Below are 21,313 nucleotides of genomic sequence, written 5' to 3'. Positions count from 1 at the left end.
ATACAATCTCTAAATCTTCTCCCTTACTAAAGGAGAAGATAATTTGTAATCTAGAAAGGAAATAACCTATTTTAACTTTTGTTTATTATAAAACTTAAAGTATTATTAAAAAAAACAATGAACTTGAGAAATAGAACTGCATATCAAAGTATTTCCTCCTCATGATAATTAAAATTTTGCCTTCTCACTTAGTAGGGCCAATCCCTCATTTTAATAATTCACAAAATATACTGTTCCATTCTTATAATGTACACAAACACTTTAATAAATTCTAAATTCAGGAGAATAAGAATAAGATCGGAGGATTAATTTAGAAGCCAAGAGCATGAAGACCAGTTCCACATTTTACAAGCAATCATCTGAACTACTTTGGCCACTCACCATGGTATAAAAGCCCACGTTTCCCATGCTACTTGGTCCACAAAGTCTTCCTTTGCAACTCTGAAGCAATCAAAGGCCAATATTTTTATGAAACGGATCCTGCCACCATCATTTTGGGCTTCATTTGGGACCCATCCACAGCAGTCTGGGCCATCTTCTGGATATTTGGGGGAAAGTTTTGGTGGATGTTTTCTTGGACTGGTGGCTTTCTTTTCCTTCAACTCTTCTGTTTTTCTCAATTTCATTCTTTGATGCTAGGGGTTCCTTGAATGATGAAGTTATTTTGCTAATCTCTCATTGACAATTATTCTGTTCCATCTGACTGAGGCATGCTTTCATGGGATTTTGTTTCTTTAGAGCATGTGAGAAGACTCCTTTCCCATACTGCTTCTTCTGGCTCTAACTTCTGCTATAGCCCACTCCTTCCACCCATCATTTTTTTCTTTTCACTCTCCTTTGTGTCCTTCTCTTCCTCCTCCACAGCTTCCTCTTCCTCCACATCAGGCTCATCTTTCAATCTCATTAGAGTCAGAGTGAGTTCTGGGTGTTTGGGGCAGGGGGATAATTTCCCTACAGTTCCAGTTTTTAATTTGGATTTGTTTCCTTTTTTCATGGCACCAAAGAGAATCAATGTAAGCTTTTTAGCTTTTCTTTTTTTTCCCTACATTTCTAATGTGATTTCCAGTCTTCTTTAGTTCTGGTATCTCTGTGGGATTTACAGGTTTTATCAACACTTAAGTCTGTCCTTGTTTCCTCAGTTCCAAGTTCTCAAGTGGTTTCTTCCATGACACACCATCTAATGCACTCTTTGATTTTGTTTCTGACATGAAAGCATCTGAAACATCTGGAGATGGTGACTCTGATAGAGCTTTGCTTGAGGCTTTTAGCCTCTCAGAGATTTCAGAGAGTTCCCTTTCACTATCATTTAATTGGGCAACAAATGATTAAAAGGTCTCTGGCTTCTTGTCAATTTTTCAGCCTTCTTCATTTGCTTCAGAGGCTTCTTCTCAACCAGATCAGTCAGATCGAAGAATCTGTCATTATCATTACCATAAAAATCTTTGTCTTCCCAGTCTTTGGCTTTCTTTCTCCAAGAATCTGCCTCCTGACTCAGCAATCTCTAAGTATATAGGATCCGACAAGCTTCCAGTGAACACTATCATTACCTCCTTTCTCTTTTTTGAGCCAATGACTTCAGCCATCAGTTGTTTTTTGGTGGAATCAAATTTTACCCTGCAGAGAGAGAACACCCTTTGTTGCTGCTTGACCAGTTTCTTCAATTGCCTCACTACTCACTTGGATCCTGTTTCTGTCTTCCTCTGGTCCCTGCAGAATAAAGAGCTGGTGCCACTTCCAAAGCTAAGAACATGCTCCCTGTGGACCAGATAATAGGTGTGCTGTGTCATTTGGATTTGTTTGAGAAAAACACCATCCCTAGGTGCTTCCTAGAACATAGAGATAGAAGACAGGTCCCTGGCGATAGTATTGCATTTCAATGAAGTGTGCTCCGGAAAACATGTTACAGCTAGGCAGTAGACTGAAAAGGCAGCAACTCATCCCTTTGGGTGCCATGGATGGTGCTGCTCTTCAATGTCCATAAGCTGCAGGGGCCAGTGACCAGGCCTCCAGGGAAAGAGCTACTGTGGATTGGGGGACATGGCTGCTCTTCCTGTGGGACCCTGGGAATGGGGTCCAGCAGTGCCATGGGCTTTTCCTTCTTCACTTCCTTAGGGTTTGAGGGACTAGTAGCCAGGCTTTCCCCATGTCGTAAGTCAGCAGGGCTGACTTCATGAAGTCACTGTAGAGTGCTTTCACACTGGGGACTCTGACGAGGAGGAGGGAATTACAATTGATTTTTGATTCACTGGTTCTCTTAAACACAATGGAAACAATAACAGAGAAATCTACATTCATGTTTCAAGAAAAGATTTGAATAAGGCATGTATGTTGGGCTTTACTATGGAGTATGAAGCTATGAGGCAGAACTATGATTATATATTCCATATTCATATTTTTATACAGGTGAGGTCAATCACATTTCATACAAAATGTGACCTTAAAAAGGGAAACGACAGTTTTAACTTGATACATGAAAGCAAAAGGTGCAACCCATCCATTTACATTGTTGGTGGAAGGAGATGAGTTCTGTCCCCAGCCCACATATCAGAAACTAAAAACAGGAAGCCATATCTTAAGTAAAAATGTTTTGAGTTTACATGATTTATTATTTTCTGGGTGGGGGAAAGCTAACTCTGGGGTCTTAAGTGACAGCATTAAGCATAAACTCACTCTGGTGGCTATTCCAAAACATAATTTTAAATTGTTAGCCAGATCCTGACAATTCATGAGAAATCACAAACAGAAATGCTAAGCAGATTTATTTACCCTGGGCTTGGTCAAAATCTTGTTCACACTTCCCCTTGCTCACTAACACTCTTTTACACTTACCTCAAAGTGAGGTAAACTTGTCACATTCAAAGGTCAGAGCACCTTAGCCTCCAGAACAGCCGATGGGTGAAGGACGGACCCTCATATGAGGTCCCTGGATGATTGACAGCAGGTTGCTATGGGGTTGCTGTATGCCGGTGAGTGTGTACATGGCCACGTGTGTGCTGGGATGGCTTTAGGGAGTTGGGGGATCTCTTCCCATCCTCCCCTACCCAATTCTGAGGTCGCAGGACTCAGCTAGAAGGCCAGTAATCCTATCTCTGCTCAACAATATCCTATTAGTTTCAGGTATATATTATAGCAATTTGATCTTTATAAACATAATAAAATGATCCCCATAAGTTTAGTTATCATCTATCAATACAAAGTCATTACAATATTATTGACTGTATTTTCTATGCTGTGCATCATATCCCCATGACTTATTTCATAGCTAAAAGTTTGTACCTCTTATCCTCTTTACTTATTTTGCCTACTCTCCACTCCTCCCCACTCTGGTAATCACCACTTTGTCTCCTTTATCTATGAATCTGTTTCTGTTTTGTTTTGTTTGTTCATTTGTTTTGTTTTTTTTTTTAGATTCTGTATATAAGGGAAATCATATGGTATGTATTTCATTTAGCACAATACCTTCTAGGTCCATTGTAGTTGTTGCAAATGGCAAGATTTTATTCTTTCTTATGGCTGAGTCCATTGTGTGTGTGTGTGTGTGTGTGTGTATATATAATATCACATCTTTTTTTAAAAAGAATTTACTTATTTGAGAGAGTGAAAGAGAGAGAGAGCAAGTGTGTGTGTGTGTGTGTGTGTGTGTGTGTGTGTGTACAAGCAGGGGGGAGGAGCAGACAGAGAAGAAGAAGCAAACTCCCTGCTGAGCAGGAAGACGGATGCAGGACTCGATCCCAGGACCCTGGGATCATGACCTGAGCCGAAGTCAGTCACTTAACCGACTGAGCCACCCAGGCACCCCATATCACATTTTTTTTAATCTTTATCTATTGATGGACATAGATTGTTTCCATATCTTGGCTATTGTAAATAATGCTAGCATGAACGTAAAGTTGGAAACATGTATTTTCAAATTGGTGTTTTTACTTACTTTGGGTCAATACCCAGAATTGAAATTTCTGAATCTTATGGCAGTTCTATTTTAAGGAACCTCCATACTATTTCCATAGTGGCTGCACAAATTTTCGTTCCCACCAACAGTGTATGTGGGTTCACTTTACTCCACATCCCACCAACACTTGTTATTTCTTGTCTTTTTGATAATAGCCAATCTAAAAGGTTTGAGATGATATCTCATTGTGGGTTTTGATTTGCATTTTCCTGATGATTAGTGATGTTGAGCTATTGTTGATAATAGTGCTATAAACATTGGGGTGCATGTGCCCCTTTGAATCACCATTTTTGTATCAGCATATTTGGATAAATACCTAGTAGTGCAACTGCTGGGTTATAAAGTAGTTCTATTTTTAACTTCTTGGGGAACCTCCATACTATTTTCCAGAGTAGCTACACCAGTTTGCATCCCCCACAAACATGCAAAAGTGTTCCCCTTTCTCCACATCCTCACCAACATCTGTTGTTTCCTGAGTTGTTAATTTTAACCATTCTGATTTGTATTTCCTTGATGATGAGAGATGTTGAGCAACTTTTCATGTGTCTGTTAGTAATCTGGATGTCTTCTTTGGAAAAATGTCTATTTATGTCTTCTGCCCATTTCTTAACTGGAGTATTTGCTTTTTGGGTGTTGAGTTAAATAAGTTATAGATTTTGGATACTAGCTCTTTATCTGATATGTCATTTGCAAATATCTTCTCCCATTCCATTGGTTGCCTTTTAGTTTTGTTGATTATTTCCTTTGCTGTGCGGAAGTTTTTATCTTGATGAGTACCCAATAATTCATTTTTGCTTTTGTTTCCCTTGCCTCCAGAGATATGTCTGATAAGAAGTTGCTGCGGCCGAGGTCAAAGAGGTTGCTGCCTGTTTCTCCTCTAGGATTTTGATGGTTTTCTGTCTTACATTTAGGTCTTTCATCTATTTTGAATTTCTTCTTGTATATGGTGTGAAAAAGTGGTTCAGTTTCATTCTTCTGCATGTTGACGTCCAGTTTTCCCAACACCATTTGTTGAAGAAACTATCTCTTTTCCTTTGGATATTCTTTCCTGTTTGTCAAAGATTAGTTGACCATACAGTTGTGAGTCCATTTCTGGGTTCTCTATTCTGTTCCACTGATCTATGTGTTTGTTTTTGTGCCACTAACATACTGTCTTAATCACTACAGCTTTGTAATACAGCTTGAAGTCTGGAATTGTGATGCTTCCTGCTTTTTTCTTTTTCAAGATTGCTTTAGCTATCTTTTCTGGTTCCATATAAATTTGAGGATTGTTTGTTCTACCTTTGTGAAAGATGGTGGTGTTATATTGATAGGGATGGCATTGAATGTGTAGATTGCTTTGGGTAGTATAGATATTTTAACAATATTTGTTCTTCCAATCCATGAATATGCAATGTTTTTCTATTTCTTTGTGTCTTCTTCAATTTCTTTCACAAGTGTTCTATTGTTTTCAGAATACAGATCTTTTACCTCTTTGGTTAGGTTTTTTTCCTAGGTATCTTATGGTTTTTGGTGCAATTATAAATGGGGTCGATTTCTTGATTTCTCTTTCTACTGCTTCATTATTGGCATATAGAAATGAAACAGGTTTCTGTACATTCATTTTGTATCCTATAACTTTATTGCATTCATGTATCAGTTCCAGCAATTTTATGGTGGAGTATTTTGGGTTCTCTGCATAGAATATCATGTCATCTGCAAATAGTGAAAGTTTGACTTCTTCCTTGTCATTTTGGATGCCTTTTATTTCTTTTTGTTTGATTGCTAAATTAGTCTTCTGGTACTATGTTGAACAACAATGGTGAGAGTAGACATCCCTGTCATGTTCCTGACCTGAGGGTAAAAGCTCTCAGTTTATCCCCATTGAGGATGATATTATCTGTGGGTCTTTCATATATGGCATTTCTGATGTTAGGGTATGTTCCTTCTACCCCTACTTTCTTGAGGATTTTTATCAAGAAAGGATGCTGTATTTTGTCAAATGCTTTTTCTGCATCTATTGAGAGGATCATATGGTTCTTATCCTTTCTTTTATTAACATGATGTATCACATTGATTGATTTGCAGATACTGAAGCACACTTGCCGCTCAGGAATAAATCCCATTTGGTCGTGGTGAATACTTCTCTTAAGGTACTGTTGGATCGATTAGCTAGTATCTTGTTGAGAATTTTTGCATCCATGTTCATCAGAGATATTGGTCTGTAATTCTCCTTTTTAGTGGGGTCTTTGGTTTTAGAATCAAGGTAATCCTGGCCTCACAGAATGAGTTTGGAAGTTTTCCTTCCATTTCTATTTTGTGGAACAGCTTCAGAAGAATAGGTATTAATTCTTTAAATGTTTGGTAGAATTCCCCCAGAAAGTCTCTGGTCCTGGACTCTTGCTTGTTGGGAGATTTTTGATTACTGATTCAATTTCTTTGCTGGTTATGGGTCTGTTCAAATTTTCTATTTCTTCCTGTTTCAGTTTTGGTACTTTATATATTTCTAGAAATTTATCTATTTCTTCCAGATTGCCCAATTTGTTGGAATAGAATTGCTCATAATATTCTCTTATAATTGTTTGTATTTCTGCAGTGTTGGTTTTGACCTTCATGATTTTATTTATTTGGGTCCTTTCTCTTTTCTTATTGATAAGTCTGGCTAGGGCCTTATCAATTTTGTTAATTTTTTCAAAGAATTAGATCCTAATTTATTGATCTGTTCTACTGTTTTTTTTTTATTTCTATATCATTTTATTTTGACTCTAATCTTAATTATTTCTCTTCTGCTAGTTTTAGGCTTTATTTGCTGTTCTCTTTATAGCTCCTTTAGGTGTAAAGTTAGGTTGTGTACTTGAGACTTTTCTTGCTTCTTTAGGAAGACCTGTATTGCTATATACTTCCTTCTCATGACCATCTTTGCTGCATCCCAAAGGTTTTGGACTATGATGTTTTCATTCTTATCTGTTTCCATGTATTTTTTTATTTCTTCTTTAATTTCCTGGTTAACCCATTCATTCTTTAGTAGAATGTTCTATAACCTCATGTATTTGTGGTCTTTCCAAATTTTTTCTTATGGTTGACTTCAAGTTTCATAGTGTTGTGGACTGAAAATATTCATGGTATGATCTCCATCTTTCTGTACTGGTTGAGGCTTGATTTGTGTCCCAGTATGTGATCTGTTATGGAGAATGTTCCATGTGCACTCAAAAAGAATGTATATTCTGCTGTTTGGGGATGAAATGCTCTGAATATATCTGTTAAGTACATCTGATCCAGTGTGTCATCCTTAGCCATTGTTTTCTTGTTGATCTTCTGCTTAGATGATCTGTCCATTGCTGTGAGTGGGCTGTTAAAGTCCCCTATTATTATTGTATTATTATTAATGAGTTTATTTAAGTTTTTCATTAATTATTATATATTTGGCTGCTCCCAAGTTGGGGGGATAAATATTTACAATTGTTAGATCTTATTGGATAGACCCCTCTATTATGGTATAGTGACCTTCTTCATCTCTTATTACAGTCTTTGGTTTAAAATCTAGTTTGTCTGTTGTAAGTATGACTACTCCAGCTTTCTTTTGGTGTCTATTAGCATGATAGATGGTTTTCTATCCTTTCACTTTCAATTTGAAGGTGTCTCTGGGTCTAAAATGAGTCTCTTACAAATAGCATACTGAGGGGTCTTATTTTGGGTTTTTTGTTTGTTTGTTTTTAAGTAGGCTTCACACCCAGAATGGAGTCCAATGTGCAGCCTGAACTCACGACCCTGAGATCAAGACCTGAGCTGAGATCAAGAGTTGGATGTTTAACTGACTGAGCCACAGAGGCATCCCTGGGTCTTGTTTTTTTATCCATTCTGATACCCTATGTCTTTTGATTGAAGCATTGAGTCCATTTATATTCAGAGTAATTGAAAGATAAAGATATGAATTTAGTGCCAGTGTATTACCTATAAATTTGCTGTCCCTTGTGGATGGTCTCTATCTCTTTCCAGTCTTTGTTAATTTTCGTCTCTCTTTCCCACTCAAAAGGTCCCCTTCAGTACTTCTTGCAGAGCTGGTTTAGGGTTCACTAACTCCTTTAGTGTTTGCTTTCCTTGGAAACTCTTTATCTTTCCTTTTATTCTGAATGACAGTTTTACTGGATGAAATATTCTTGGCTGCATATTTTTCCCATTTAGTACATTGAATATATCATGCCACTTTTTTCTGGCCTGCCAAGTTTCTGTGGACAGTTTTGCTGCTTACCTTATGTGTCTACCCTTGTAGGTTAAGGACTTTTTGCCCCCAGCTGCTCTCAGAATTCTCTCTTTATCTTTGTATTTTGCAAGTTTCACTATGATATGTCTCGATGTTGACCTGTTTTTGTTGATTTTGAGGGGAGTTCTCTGTGCCTCTTGGACTTGAATGCTTCTTTCCTTCCCCAGATTAAGTAAATTCTTAGCGGTAATTTGTTCAAATTTCTGCCCTCTACCCCCCAATTTTCTTCTGGGACTCCCATGATATGGATATTATTGCATTTTGTGGAATTGCTGAGCTCCCTAAGTCTTTATTTGTGATGTAATAATTTTTTCCCTTCCTCTTTTCAGCTTCATTATTTTCCATAATTTTATCTTCTATATCACCTACTCAATCCTGTTTCTTCCGTACTTGCTCTGATTACATCCAGTCAGTTTTGCATCTCAGTTATAGTATTTTTTTTTATTTTGGCCTAATTTTTAGGTCTTTTATCTCTGCAGCCAGGGTTTCTCTGGCATCTTCTATGCTTCTTTCAAGCCCAGCTAGTTTTCTTATGACTGTTGCTCTAAATTCTTGTTCAGATATATTGCTTATATCTGTTTTGAGCAAATCCCTGGCTGTGATTTCTTCTTGATCTTTCTTTTGGGGAGAATTTCCCCATCTTGTCATTATGTCTAGGTTTCTGTCTTTTGCATATTATGAAAGCTTATTACGTTTCCTGATCTTGAGAGCAATACTATATTAAGAAGGGGTCATACACTGTCCAGGGCCTGGTGCTTCAGGAAGTGTTTCTGGTCTATGCTGTGTGCACTCTGCTATTGTGTTTTTTAGCAGCTCTTTCCCACAGGTCAGTCTTCTACAGAGTTCCTCCTTACTTGCAGTGGGGAGTGTTTGGACCTTTAACTAGGCATGCTTTGATTTGTTTGTTAAGATAAGCCTGGTACATGAGAGGGGGGGTGCTTGTTTGATCTTCTGAGGGAGAGGACAGATGTGCTGGCTCATAGTCAGACCTAACTTTGCAAAGATGCCCCTGCCAGGTGCAGGGGGTGGGGGGTAGGGTGGGGTTGGTGTAGGCGATTCCAGCCTCCACTGGAGGAACTGTGTTTCTCTCTGAAATCCAACCATGCTGAGGGGTGGCGGGGGAGGGGAGTGGAAGATGGTGTCACTCTGACCTTTCGTCCCTAGGGAGGAGAACTCATAGCGTATGATTGTTCACTCACAGTCTCAACCTGTCTGTGCCCGGCCATTGGCATACCTGGTGCCGCAGTTCTCCTGTGTTTTATCTCTGGCACACAACTGGTATTCAAAACTCCAAATCTCAAAGGGCCCAGCAAGGTGCAGACCCACTCCCTCCCCCTCCTCAGGGGAGAGACTTGCAGCACACCCCTCACTGTTCTGTCCCAGAAAAGCAGTTGCACAGTACACACACAGTGGCTGGAGTCCACTGTGATGCAGAGTGAAAAGCTCTGCCCTCTGCATGCACCTGTCCCCTGCTTCTGAACAACTGCTCAATGACTCACAGTGGGCCTTTCATCCTTAGAGAGGCAAATACCCTCCAAACATACTTCAGCAGGGGGAGCCATCTCTCCCAGTGCTACCCAGGGGATCCTTTCACTGCAACATATTGTGGAACCCTATGCTGCTCTCTCTCCCACTCTCTCCTTCTTTCCCTGACTTCACTCTGTGAAAATGGCTCCTTCCCCTCCATAGCACTGTGGATTTTCTCTCCCCCAATTCAGAGCTCTAAACCTCTTTTTTGCCACAGTCTCTCCTCCCAATTGTGCAGATTGTTTTCTTAATCCTCAGATCAATTTCCTTTGTTCAAAATGGCATGATGTTGATCTAGTTGGTTTGAGAGATGAGGCAAGCTCAGGGTCCCCTTACTACTCCACCATCTTAACTCTTCTTATCTCTGTTTTATTTTTAATATATCTTTGGATCTTATCTTATTTTTTTGATCCAAGATTGCCAATATGTTCAGTCTATAGAAGTAAATTATCCTGATTTTTTTATCTGTATGACACCAAATTATTTTGGCTGAAATTCTTACTATGTTGACTGATAGTGTCAAGTAATGAGAGGTCATGTCAAATGAGAGGTAAGTTTTATTGCTGACCATGTTGTATGGTTGTGTGGGCCAGGTGGGCTTCTACAAGGATTCAGGAAGATTCACAAACATACACCATTCTTCCTGGGCATGTTTCATAGTGTTTCATCCAGTTCAGCTGGAGGGAGTGGTGGCAAACTAGGTTGTAAGCAAACTTATTTTTATATTCGGTCTAATCCTCCTCATGCAAATTATATATGAGGAAGAAACATAGCACAAACTAAGTGATATATGCATGCTAAAGTGTTATCACTTCTTCGTTTGTGCATAAGTACATGGAAAGTGATATAGAAGATAGAATGGGAAAAAAGAATAAATGCTTTTTTATTTATGGAAAATAGTGTCTCTTCAAGTAAAAAGAGTCCAATTCAGTAAATGATCTGAGTCAATTTATTTTAATAACAAGTCAATAGATGATAGATAGATAACATTATCTAAGCACCAGCATTATGGTAAGAATACATTCTTTTATTACTTTGATCAGATTTAAATTCACATCAGGAACAAATTATAATTGTTCTAAATTGAAATTTCATTATTGACTAGTATAAATCAATTTATTGTACATTTAACAGATGGCATGCCTAATAAGGAACTGTTAATTCTTTTCTTTGATATAGCTTTTTTCTTAAGTAATTTTTTATAATTAGTACTAAATTATAGTAATGAAATGTCTTACTTTTCAAGAAAATACTGAATAATGTATTGACTAATAGCATACGTTGAGTTAATTATATAGTGTAATTTGAGAGTAATATTTAAATTCATGTTGTTTTGACTTTGACAGTGAAATACATCATGTACAAAAAATACCTGGTATTTTTTACAGAGAAATGCATTTATATTTCAAAAGCAGAAATAGAAAAATTCCAAATATATTATGGAAAAGGTCTATATTTCTGCTAATTTAATGTGTTCGGGACATAGGAAACTAATTAGGTAAACACTTCAACCATTTAATCTAGCTAATGTTATTAAGTATTATACAACTTAAAAGTATATCCTACGTTGAGAAGTTAATAAAAATAATAATCATTCTGATTCAGTAGTCACAAAGTTATAAGGCTGCCCAGAAAATTCTACTCTAGATTTATATTAGTGTTGGTAGACAGAAATAAGTTGCCTTTACCAGATCCTATTATTTCAGTCTATGGATTTAAGGACTTTATATTATCATAGCTTTATCTGCAAAACCTAAAAGGAGAATTACAATATGACAATTTGAAATAATTAGAGAACAAGAACTATCAGTATTATTGAGAATAACATAGCACATATGTAACCACACTCTAATTGTAATTAGCAAACCAAAGGCATTTAGGTTAAGTGGAGGAACACTGTGGATGGAGTCAGCTGATGTTGGCATAAAGGACTGCAGGCATTGAACTGGACTCAGTGGTTATATAAGATTCACAGAAAAAATGTGGCTGCTCTGGGAAAGAAGCACAGCCTAGAGTAGCACTACCTAAGAGAAATAATTTAATGTCAGCCACAAATGCAAACCACACAAGTAATTTCACATTTTTTAGTGGTCACACAAGAGAAGTTAAAATAAACAAATGAAATTAAACTTCCTAATACATTTTATGTAACCCAGTATATTCAAAATACTATGATTTGAACTTGTAAATTATTGAGATATTTTACATTTTTTATAGTAAGTCTCTGAAATCCAGTATATAATTTACAATTACAGCACATCTCAATTTGGGCTAACAGCATTTCAAGTGTTTCATATCCATAGGTGGTTGGTGGGTACAGAAAGTTCAGCCTCAGACTCTCTCCTGGGGCCTGGCTACCTATGCATTCTCTTCAGTGTTTTGAATGAAGAATTCCTTAGGAGATTCATATATTCTATTCATGAGAAAATGAGAAAAGCAAAAAATACCCTGATAGTTTAGAACAATGTATAAATATTACAAAAGCCTAATGCAAAGGGCACCTTTTGGTCCCTATCTTATTGGACCTTTCTTCTGCATTTGCCACCATAGATCACTTTCTCCTTCTTAAAACTACACACTGATAGTTCTCTCCTATTTCACTGACTAGTGCACATTTTGAGTCTTAGTTGGACCCCCTTTCTCTGCTCCTCAGTTTTGGTGTTTTACAGACTCTTTTTTGACCCCCATTTTGTTCTCACCCTACAACTTCTCCCAGGAATACCTCAAGCTCTTATATATGCTGGTATTACTCAAATGTTATCTCTGGCCTTACATTTTTTCTTAACCTTTATTTCCAAATGCCTGTTGGATATGTCCACCTGGCTATTTTACAAGCACACAAACCCCTCATCCTTCCTTCTACACCTGCTCTTCTAGTCCATAGTTCATATGGTGTCATCACCATCCACTGAATTAGAAACTGATGGTGAACCTTGACACTCCCCACTCCCTCACTAATCAGCAAATCCTGTTGATTTCACCAACTTAATATATATCAATACTTCCGTCCCTCCCTCAAAAAACATGCGCAATTCACTTAGCTATTATCTATTTCTCAAAATGAGGCAAAATCTTCATCAATTCCCTATTCTACTAATCATATGCCCTCAAACCGATCTTCCCAAAGCAACCATGGAAAATGAAACACTGACCATCTTTACTCTTGCTTAAAACACGTCAGTGGTTGCCATGAGTTAAAGAATGAGGTCCAGACTCTCTGGTCCAACATATCCTCTTACTGTCTTGCTCTTTAACTCTATTCTTATACCACTTTCTGAACTGAACTTCACACCCTACCAATACAAGACTCTGTGTAGCTCTCCACAAACATCAAGCTGCGTGAGTTGTGCTTACATGATTCTTTTTTTTTCTTCCCTTTCTTTATTCCCAGACTCATCATCACAAGCCCACATATGTTTTACATCATTTCCTTAAAGGGCTGTAAAATTGATCACCATCAAAAACTGTTTCAGGCTAGGTTAGGTACTCTTGTCGCTATCCAAACATACCTTTATCACAGTATTAAGCATGTCTATTAAATTATCTTTCAGATGTCTCCACCACCAAGTGGTATTCATATTTGTATCTTTGATACCCAGCACAATGTTTTTTATAAGGATTTGATGAACTCACTGAAATCAGGTTAAAAACACTATTTGTATGTGCACTTACATAGACAAACATCGGCACACATGATGTACACTCAAGCAAAGTAGACATTAGTTCCTTTAAAAGCAGCAATGTAAAGAAATTGAAACATTTTAGTAAATTAAAAAATTGAGTATGTGTGAACAGTGAATACAGCTCCCTCAAAACATGAATTGTGTTCAGGTTGCCTTTTTTGAAGAATATGTGAGTTTCAACTTGAACTTTCCTTGTCAACACCTTAGGGGCTGTTTAGTTGTTGGTGAACAGAGGGAAGGAAGGTTACAGAGATTAGTGTTGAAATTGCCTCATATGATCCATGGCACCAATTCACTTCACCAATCCTCAGTTTTCTCATCAGCAACATGAGGAAATTAGGCCTACGAGAGTCCTCCTGAACCTTAGACTCTATAATTCAATACTGTGTCTACATAGGGATGGAGAGAGGAGGAAAACAGGGAGAGGAAATAAAACAAAACTTGCTTACAACCCAATTCATTCTACTTGAACCTATTAAAACACATACACATCATTTTAATTAGAACTATTTCATTAATTTTAATTTTTCCAAATATATGAGTATTTATGCTATATTACAGAAATAGTTATGAGGAAATGTGAGAATGTTTTATTCTTCTCAAGTCCAATAGGCATTACATGATAACAATGTCCATAAACGTTAATGATCTTAGTTTCATTTTTCTTTTCCCAAGATAGAGTAGTTGCATTACGACAATACTGAATCTGGTAGGGATTTAATTCCTTATGCAGTTGTGCCCAGGAAATCAATGGGATAAAGCTGAGATGTCAGTGCACTTTAATTTGGTCAGTCATGTCACATAGATGTGTTAAAATCGTTGTATTCTGGGGGGCACCTGAGTGGCTCCGTCGGTTAGAGGGTCATGATCCCAGGGTCCTGGGATCGAGTCCTGCATCGGGCTCCCTGCTCTGCAGGAAGCCTGCTTCTCCCTCTCCCACTCCCCCTGCTCATGTTCCCTCTCTCGCTGTGTCTCTCTGTCAAATAAATAAATAAAATCTTTAAAAAAAATCTTTGTATATTTCTATAGGAAGTTCTGAATACCATTTAAAATATACAAACTCAATATGGCCTTCAGGGGTACTTAGCACCTTATTGTGTACACTGTTGATGAGCAATAATAAATGATTGTTTAGTAGCTGAATTATTAGCACAATAGTGAAAATGTGCTCTGTAGAGCACAATGGTACAGTTTTAAGAGCATTGTCAATGACCAGGAATACACTGCAAAGCAAGGTTATGGACTTTTCCCCGGGCGGATGCGCCTGCGCTCAGCTGCCTGGGCGGGCTGGAAGGCGCGGGTTGAAAAGTCTTGTTCCAAGTTTGGAGAGCGAGAGAAGAGCGCCCCAGACCTCGGTACCCGCAAGCGGGGAGGAGGCAGGAGGGAAGGACGCAGCGTTTGGGGAGCACCCAGGCTGTAAGATGGAGCTCACGCTTCGAGAGCTAGAAGGGTGTGACGCACCTGGGCGAGGCAGGAACGCCTGCGGTTGGGCTGCTGTTGGCTAGCGAGGGGAGTCCAAGGCGGCGGCGAGGGGCGAACGATCCGACGCAAGATGGCGAGTAAAGAGATGTTTGAAGATACTGTGGAGGAGCGTGTCATCAATGAAGAATATAAAATCTGGATGAAGAATACACCGTTTCTCTATGACCTGGTTATGACCCATGCTCTTCAGTGGCCGAGTCTTACCGTTCAGTGGCTTCCTGAAGTGACTAAACCAGAAGGAAAGGATTATGCCCTTCATTGGCTGGTGTTGGGGACTCACACATCTGATGAGCAGAATCATCTCGTGGTTGCTCGAGTCCGAACGATGATGCAGTTTGATGCTTCCCACTGTGACAGTGAGAAGGGTGAATTTGGTGGCTTTGGTTCTGTAACAGGAAAAATTGAATGTGAAATTAAAATTAACCATGAAGGAGAAGTAAATCGTGCTTGTTACATGCCTCAGAATCCTCACATCATTGCTACAAAAACACCATCTTCTGATGTGCTGGTTTTTGGCTATACAAAGCACCCTGCTAAACCAGACCCAAGTGGAGAATGTAATCCTGATCTTAGGTGAAGAGGCCACCAAAAGGAAGGCTATGGCCTTTCCTGGAATTCAAATTTGAGTGGACATCTCCTAAGTGCATCGGACGATCATACTGTCTGTCTGTGGGATATAAATGCAGGACCAAAGGAAGGCAAGATTGTGGATGCTAAAGCTATCTTCACTGGCCACTCGGCTGTTGTAGAGGACGTGGCCTGGCATCTGCTACACGAGTCCTTATTTGGATCCGTTGCTGATGATCAGAAACTTATGATATGGGACACCAGGTCCAATACCACCTCCAAGCCAAGCCACCTGGTGGATGCGCACACTGCCGAGGTCAACTGCTTGTCATTCAACCCCTACAGCGAGTTCATTCTTGCAACTGGCTCTGCAGATAAGACTGTAGCTTTATGGGATCTGCGTAATTTAAAGTTAAAACTCCATACCTTTGAATCTCATAAAGATGAAATTTTCCAGGTCCACTGGTCTCCACATAACGAAACTATTCTGGCTTCAAGTGGTACTGATCGCCACCTGAATGTGTGGGATTTAAGCAAAATTGGAGAAGAATAGTCAGCAGAAGATGCAGAAGATGGGCCTCCAGAACTCCTGTTTATTCATGGAGGACACACTGCCAAGATATCAGATTTTAGTTGGAACCCCAATGAGTCTTGGGTCATCTGCTCGGTGTCTGAGGATAACATCATGCAGATATGGCAAATGGCTGAAAATATTTACAATGATGAAGAGTCAGATGTCACAACATCGGAACTGGAGGGGCAAGGATCTTAAAACCCAAAGTACAAGAAATGTTTCTATTGAATGTATGTAATGCTACACGAATGCTTGGTTTATCAAGTGCCAAAAAGGCATTGTATAGTAGGAAATGTAAGTGGGATGGCATAGGGCGTTCTTTACCTTCTGATTCTAGCACTTTCAAGTGAGCTATTGCGTACTGTATCATATTGTAGCTTTTAAGGAAGAAAGGAATGTTGAGAGAGAACATCTCGGTTGTTTTAAAATACAAGTAGCAGGGTACTACCTTTGATTCAACTATTTTAAGTCCTTGTTTTCTCAAACTAAGTGCTTGCTGTTCCCAAATATGCAAGAATAACTTTTACACTTTTTCCCTCCAACACTTGTTGATTGGCTTTGCAGAAATAAAGTTTTAAAATAAAAAAAAAGCAAGGTTATGAAAAGAACAGAGTGTGATCTCTGTCATATAGGGAACTTTGCAGAGGAACATTAGTTTTACTTCTATATAAAGAGCAAATGCTTGTTGAAAAGATGAAGACAGTACAGTACAGATAAAATAAAAATAGAACCTCACCCTTCTTTCTATCCAGTCTCCAAAATAACTTCTCTTATAATAGCATGGTGTATAACGGTCGGGGTATTTTCTATGCCATTGTAATGGGATATCAAGGAACTTTTCCTGTTTTTCTGGAGTTGTCAGTGGCTAGAGCTGAGGGCAAAGGGTACATTTAACAATTAGAGCAGATGTCTTAACCTCTCTGATCCTTAGTTTCCTCATGTTGAGAATGGAAATGATAATCGATTTCCTTCCTAATTCAGAGTTATTTTTCCTTTAATTGAAGAAACATAAACAAAAATAGTCTATAATTATAAATCATTACACAAATAAGGTGCTATTCTGATTCCTAAGGAATGAAAATAAATTTTGGATCCTACAATGCCAAAAAAGCAAGTAAGAAGCCCTGAAACCTATGAAAACCTACCTGGTTAAAAAATGTTAATGAAGTTGAATGTAAATTTTGTGATAAAATCAATGTCTGCTCAGTAAAATGCCTGCTCATCTGAAGAGTGGTCACTAAATAAAAACAAATTTTAACATTTCATAAACTGTTCATGAAATTGCCAAACAACATGTTATATGACCATTAAAACTAATTATGATAGTTTTTTCTCCTGTTCCCAAAAAATGTATATTAAGTGAACTTCAGAATACAATAATATTCTGTACATTACCATCGCAGCATAAAAGGCCTGTACAGACACAGAAAACAATGTGCTTAAAATAAAATAATTGTAATCAGCTTATAGAACTGGAACTTTTTCAAAATTTTACATATTTTGTGTCTTTTCATTTTGTTTTAATATAGGGGAATACAGGAGATAGAAGAAATCAATGGTCCAGCATTTACTATATTACTATGAGATAAACTAGAAGATAAAATCCCTACACATACTGATAGAAGAAATTTATCTCAATGGTCCTTGTTGTGGACTGAAGGTTTGTCTTCCCTCCCTTCCCCAATTTATATGTTGAAACACTAACACCTAACCTGATGGTCTTAAGAGGTGGGGCCTTTGGGAGGTGATGGGAATTAGATGAGATCATAAGGGTGGAACCCTTAGAATTGGACCGGTGCCCTTAGAAGAGTCCAGAGAAAGTTTACATTCACTGCTCTGCTCTCTGCGCCTTGGGATGCAAGAAGTCAGCAGTGTGCAACCTGGAAGAGGGCTCTCTCCAGACGGCACCCTAATTACAGACTTTCAGCCTCCAGAACTGTGAACAATAAATTTCTGTTGTTTAAAAGGTAGCTAGTGCATGGTATTTTGTTACAACCCAAGTTGACAAAGAGGATCCTATGATAACAAATCTCTAAATAACATAATGCGAATGAATGGAGGAAAATTTTCTTTCCCTAGTGGCTTTGGAGACCCAGGCCTGCCCCCACAGAGAGACTCATCTGGCAGAGAAGTCAAGATTTGGACCTCAACAATCTCCATCCAGTGTAGGGTGAATTCAGATGCAGGTGACTACACAGGTGCCATGGGGACTTGGGGGAGGGACTACCTGGGGTGGGAGGCGGGGAAAAATCTTCCAGCGTGAGGAAAGGGGCAATTTCCCTGGCAAAGAATACTGTCTTCAAGGAATGGGGAATTTTACTACAGACTTCATTCATCACGTTTGTAAAGCTGTACCAGCTGTAAGGAGTGGGGTCTTGTGGGGTAGGGGGTCATGGGGAAGAGACATAGCCTGGTGAAAGTTGAGGCTGAAGAGATCAGAAAAGCCCAGAGCAGGGCATCTGGAAATTTCAGGATTATCCTATAGAAAATAAGGAGCCACAGGATGTTTGGAACAGGGAGTCACCCAAGCAGCCAAAGAGAAGAGGCAGATGAGTGTCACAGCAATGGGTGAACGACACTAGGGATTGAAGAGCATCACTTCCAGCCCACTTCCTTTGCATCTAGGGAAACTGAGGCTCAGAGAGCTCTGAGAAGAGACTTGTCCGTGGCGGTCATTTGGCTTCTGAGGTTGAATATGGGGGGTGGAGGCAACCAACGTAGGGCCTGCTTTAATTCTCTGAGGACAAGCACATAGTCATGTGGGTGTTGCTGTGTCTGCGGACACCCAAGGTCTAGCACTGGGGTAGGAAGAGAGAAATGAGAGGCAGCAGCAGTGGGTTTTTTTAAACTAATCCCCGTCACCTCATCCCTTGCTCCCACCCTCTCTGGCCCCTAATTTCCTGCTACCTAGGGGAGACCCTACACCTCCCCCGGCCTCACACAGCGGATTCACTGCCAAGGCACAGGACACGTAGCAGGGATGGTGAAAGCAGATTTCTGCTCTCGTGATCCCCGCACTTGTGCTTCTTTCGGACCTGTGACTGTTCATACTACTGCAGCGGTCCGGGGCCCATCTCCACGGACATCTCCCCACAACCCCATCTCCTCCGGGCCACAGGTAGGGTCAGCTGGTCCCAAAGGGAACAAAGGAGAAGTGATGTCCGCAGAGCCCAGGGGCGGGGGTGTGGGTGGTCAAGGCCCCACGCGGCGCCTCCTGCTGGCTGCAGTTGTCCCCGCCAGGGGTGGTGCAGCCTCTGCAAACACCTCCCCATCTCGCCCCCCTACCCCTCCCACCCTCCTGCAGTAAGCGCTGCCCACCGGTTATTTGTATGGTATTTTTTATCAAACGTTCAAAATAACGAGACCATATGCAGAGCTACGTTATATTTTCATACATTTCAGTTTTATAAATATGAATGCTTCTGTGTAGATGCCCAAAGCTGCCATTTCAAGTGGAAACAAATATTCTCAAAATATGCGAGAAACTGAAAATTTTATTATTCATAAATAGCCAACATTGACAGAAGAGTGAATAAAATAGCCTCAAAATATTTTTAAAAGCATGTTTTTTTCCCCAGATACTTTTACTCTGTGAAACTGACCTGGAACTCTGATCTCTATAATCTGTCTAGGTTTTAAATACATTAATGCTTAGTCTTTAGAGTAGGAAAAAAAAAAAAATCACTGTGAATGATAACTCCAAAATCAGCCTGTGACCCATTACATCTCAGTGGATTTGGCGGCCTGATCTTTTCTCATTCTGATGTAACCCCAGCATCCTGCTTCATTTAATTCTTTAAACTTTAATTAAAAAACAGCAGGAAAAGCCAAGAAGATAAAGCAGATGAAAATCCCTTTATAGCCCATAGTATAGTGAATAACAGTTTGAGAGAATGAGGGAAATTTTACTCAAATATGAATATGATCCATGAAAATTTATTTCTTGTGGGCTATCATTTTGCAGAGTGGAGATGGGCCCCGGACTGCTGTATCAATCCAATATCTGTCTAATGTACTAGAAATATCAGAATCAAGCTATCTGATGTCTGTATCAGATAGACCATGCTGTTCTACCTAGTTCTTTTTTCTCCTTCTACAGTATTTAAGCTTGTTGTTAAATTTAATCAATTGTGGGGTATCAGATTCATAACTTGTAATGCATTCTGACCTGGCTGATGTGGCCATTTCAATAACATAACAAATGTGAGAACTTAGCTGTATGTTTGTTGAAGGCCAAATTAACCTTCTAGCAATCTTCTCTGTTAGCAAAGTGATCTGTTTGTAACATAATTATAACCTAAATTGGGAAGAAGATGTTAATAAAAATGAGGCAAGTGTCTAGCCCGTGCCCTGAATATAAGCTGCACTCAATAAAAGCTTTCTCCATAAATAGTTGAGTGCATAAATAGTTGAGTGCATAAATAAAAAAGTATTTGGAGACATGGAAAAGATAGTAAAATAATGATTTTTTTTTTGTACTGGACATACCTCTGGAAAATCTGAATAAAAATTCTTTAATAATATCCATCTTTTCCATGGTACATCTGGTGTGTTTGAAACCCGATTTCTTTATTTGGGAGAGAATAATTAAATGTGGAGGTTTGCATATTTGATTAGATTAGCTGATTTTCCTGAGCTGAGTGCAATTATAGATTATCATAAAGAGGTCATATGATAGTGTCTTGCAGGGTGAATTTTTAGAATAAGCAAGTGTGCCCTAAAAGTTTGCAAACCAGGGGCAGAAAAAGTAGAAAGGGTCAAACAATGAACCACGCATGTACAAATGTATTTGCCCAGGACTCTGCTTTTTCCACAAGGGAGTACAACAGCTGTCTATGTTTTCTTTTCCTCATGTTGGATTATAATGTTGCATTATCATTCTCCCAGTCATCACATCACAGAACCTAGAGCCCATCTTATAGCTTCCATGAAATGCTTTTTGACTGCTTCTGTTTGTCTTTCCAAAAAATTTTGGCTGAAATTTTTATACCCCTAAGCCCATAGTTCTTTAAAGAGAAATAGTGACCCTCTCTAGCTCATGTTTTTCCTTCTCGCTCAAAATCATGTAAATTCAGATGATTGTGATTCACTCTGGAGTCCAAATACCTTTCAAGTACAGTTCCTCAGGGGATGATTCTCTGTGACCAGTCTGTCTGGGCTCCACCTCACTCATGTTCGGGCCAGTGGTTGATCTTGATTTCCGACCTCCCGTTAGATTGAGCTGCATCTCACCATTCAGAAAAGATTTCTTCTACATTCTGCTTGTTCTGTGCAGGCTATTCTAATCCACT

At 39.1% G+C, this 21,313-nt stretch overlaps 2 pseudogenes; one reads left to right on the top strand and one right to left on the bottom strand.

The window, feature by feature from the left end:
* Window positions 1–790: 790 nt before the first annotated feature.
* Window positions 791–2,980, bottom strand: LOC114210440 (kanadaptin pseudogene; annotated as a pseudogene).
* An 11,874-nt stretch (window positions 2,981–14,854) lies between these two features.
* LOC114210459 (histone-binding protein RBBP7 pseudogene) lies at window positions 14,855–16,612 on the top strand (annotated as a pseudogene).
* Window positions 16,613–21,313: the final 4,701 nt, after the last annotated feature.

Source organism: Eumetopias jubatus, unplaced genomic scaffold (genome assembly GCF_037043125.1).
Source record: "Eumetopias jubatus isolate StellerSeaLion01/CBP00866 unplaced genomic scaffold, mEumJub1_p1.0 scaffold_12, whole genome shotgun sequence".
In the NCBI taxonomy this organism is placed as follows: Eukaryota; Metazoa; Chordata; class Mammalia; order Carnivora; family Otariidae; genus Eumetopias; species Eumetopias jubatus.
The sequence above is the reverse complement of the archived record's forward strand: the minus strand, read 5'-3'. Positions and strand labels throughout refer to the sequence as shown.